Below are 2,959 nucleotides of genomic sequence, written 5' to 3'. Positions count from 1 at the left end.
TTACAAACAGCAGAGGACCCAGGACTGATCCCTGCGGAACTCCACTTGTAACTGGGCTCCAGGCTGAATATTTACCATCTACCATCACTCTCTGACTTCGACCGGTTAGCCAGTTCTCTATCCAACTGGCCAAACTTCCCACTATCCCATGCATCCTGACTTTCCGCATAAGCCTACCATGGGGAACCTTATCAAATGCCTTACTAAAATCTATGTACACTACATCCACTGCTCTACCCTCATAGTTTTGTATACAGTAATCCTCTCATCCTTTGACATTCAAGTGAAAACAAACCAAGTTTTTCCAATCTCTGCTCATAGTTGATACCCTCCAAACCAGACAACATCCTGGTAAACTGTTTCTGTACCCTCTCTAAAACCTCCCCATCCTTTCGGTAATGTGGTGACCAGAATTATCCACAATACTCCATTTGTGAGCTAACTAAAGTTCTATACAGCTGCAACATGACTTGCTAATTTGTGTACTCTATACCCATATGGACAAAGTTAAAAAAACACACAACACCAGGTACAGTCCAACAGGTTTATTTGGAAGCACTAACTTTCGGAGCGCTGCTTCTTCACCAGGTAACTAGTGGGTCAGGGTCATAAGGCACAAAAGCCTTCTTGACCACCTGATCCACTTTGTTCCCCAAGAGTGGTAACACTTGGACCTGTACACCTTGTTCCTCTGTATGTTGATGCTGCTCAGGGTTCTACCCCCTACATTAGATTTCCCAGAATGCATCACTTCACATTTATCCAGATTAAATTCCATCTGCCATTTCTCTGCCCAAGTTTCCAGCCAATCGATATCCTGCTGTATCCTCTGACAATCCTCCTCACTATCCACAGCTCCTCCCAATCTTTGCGTCATCCACAAACTTACTAATTAGGTCAGATTATCCTCCAAATCGCATCACTAAATCTGGAATTGCCTGTTCGCTAGCGGGCTGCACCATAAGCTCCTCCCAAAAACCATCTTGTATACATTCCAAAAATTCCTTTTCTTGAGATCAACTACCAACCTGATTTTCCCAGTCCACCTGCATATTGAAGTCTCCATGATTTCTGTAATAATATATTTTTTCTATCTCCTCATTTATTTCCTGTCCCACATCCTGATTACTGTTAGGGGCCTGTCTCCGTCTCCTTTGCAGTTCTCCTTTCCTTCTCTACTCTACCCATACAGATCCGATGCCTTGTGATTCTATGTCACTTCCTGCTATTGACTTAATTTAATAACAAGGCAATCCCTTACCCTTTGCCCATCTGCCTGTCCTATTGATAAAATATGTATCCTTGAATATTTAGGTCCCATCTCCTCATCCCTCACAGCCATGTCTCTGTGATACCCACAACCATTTACCTGCCAATTTTAATCTCACTTTTAGCTCATTTACCTTGGTTCACACAGTGTGCATTTAAGTAAAACACCCTCAGTCTGACATTGACTGATCCCTTCTCATTGTTATCCTTTCACCTGCTGTGCCTGAAGTTAGTTTCCTGACCCTTTCCATATTCTCTGTCCTATTAATTGCTCTGCAAATGTTAATAACCTCTGCTCAGGGTTCCTATAATTTTCCATACAGCTGAACCTACCCCTACTGTTCAGTTAAAAGCCTTAACCACAGACCCTAGTTATGCAATTCCCCAGGATTCTGGTCCCAAAATGATTCAGTTGGAGCCCGTCCCATTGGAACAGCTTCATCCTTCCCTAGTCCCAGTTCCAATGTCCCATGAATTCAAACCCATTTCTCCCACATCAATCTTTGAGCCACGTGTTTACCTCTTTAATCTTGTTGACCATGTGACAGCTCGCAAGTAGTTCAGGTAGTAATCTAAAGATTATTACCCTTTTGGCTCAGCTTTGTAACTTAGTCTTTAGCTGTTCATATTCTCTCAGCAGAACCTCTTTCCTCTTCCTACCTGCCCCTTTGAGGCCTATGTGGACCACAACAGCTGGATCTTTCCCCTGTTACTCCAGATTCCTCTACAGCCCAGGTGAGATATCCTGAACCCGGGCACCATGCAGAACTCCTGATCCTGGCCACAGAGAGCACTGTTCATTCCCCTAGGTCTGCTGTCTCTGTCGCTTCTCCCCACTCTTTGATAGCTGCTTTCTGACTGTGCAAAGCTTGCACCTCAAGTTTAAATGTTATATTTTGAACAGAACAGCTTGTGATTGGTAAATAATGATCGGGTGATTTTCTATCTTACCGTCCAATTCCATTAACCTTTCCAAAGTTTTTGAACAATGGGATTGAGGCCAGTGGAGTGGTGCAGGGTTGGGATTTTGGGAATAGAGTGGAGTGGTAGGCTAGAGGTTATTAAGGTGGACAAATCCCTAGGACTGGATGGAATCTGTCCCAGGTTGCTGAGGGAGGCGAGAGAAGAAATAGCTGGGGCCCTGACAGATATCTTTGTGGCATCCTTCAACACAAGTGAGGTGCTGGAGGACTGGAAGGTTACTCATGTTGTCCCCCTGTACAAGAACGGTAGTAGGGATATTCCAGGTGACTACAGACCAGTGAGTCTGACGTCGGAAAGTTGCTGGAGAAGGTACTGAGGGATAGGATCTATTTATATTTCGAAAAGAATGGGCTTATCAGTGATAGGCAACAGGGTTTTTTGCAGTGGAGATCGTGCCTTACCAACTTAATAGAGTTCTTCGAGGAAATGACCAAGTTGTTAGATGAAGGAAGGGCTGTTGATGTCATATACATGGACTTTAGTAAGGTGTTTGATAAGGTTCCCCATTGTAGACTAATGGAGAAAGTGAAGTCACATGGTGTGCAGGGTGTTCTAGCAGGTGGATAAAGAACTGGTTGAGCATCAGGAGACAGAGAGTAGTAGTTGAAGGGAGTTTCTCAAAATGGAGAAAGGTGACCAGTGGTGTTCCACAGGGGTCAGTGTTGGGGCCACTGTTTTTTGTAATATACATAAATGATCTGGAAGA

Source organism: Chiloscyllium plagiosum, chromosome 6 (assembly GCF_004010195.1).
Source record: "Chiloscyllium plagiosum isolate BGI_BamShark_2017 chromosome 6, ASM401019v2, whole genome shotgun sequence".
In the NCBI taxonomy this organism is placed as follows: Eukaryota; Metazoa; Chordata; class Chondrichthyes; order Orectolobiformes; family Hemiscylliidae; genus Chiloscyllium; species Chiloscyllium plagiosum.
The sequence above is the reverse complement of the archived record's forward strand: the minus strand, read 5'-3'. Positions refer to the sequence as shown.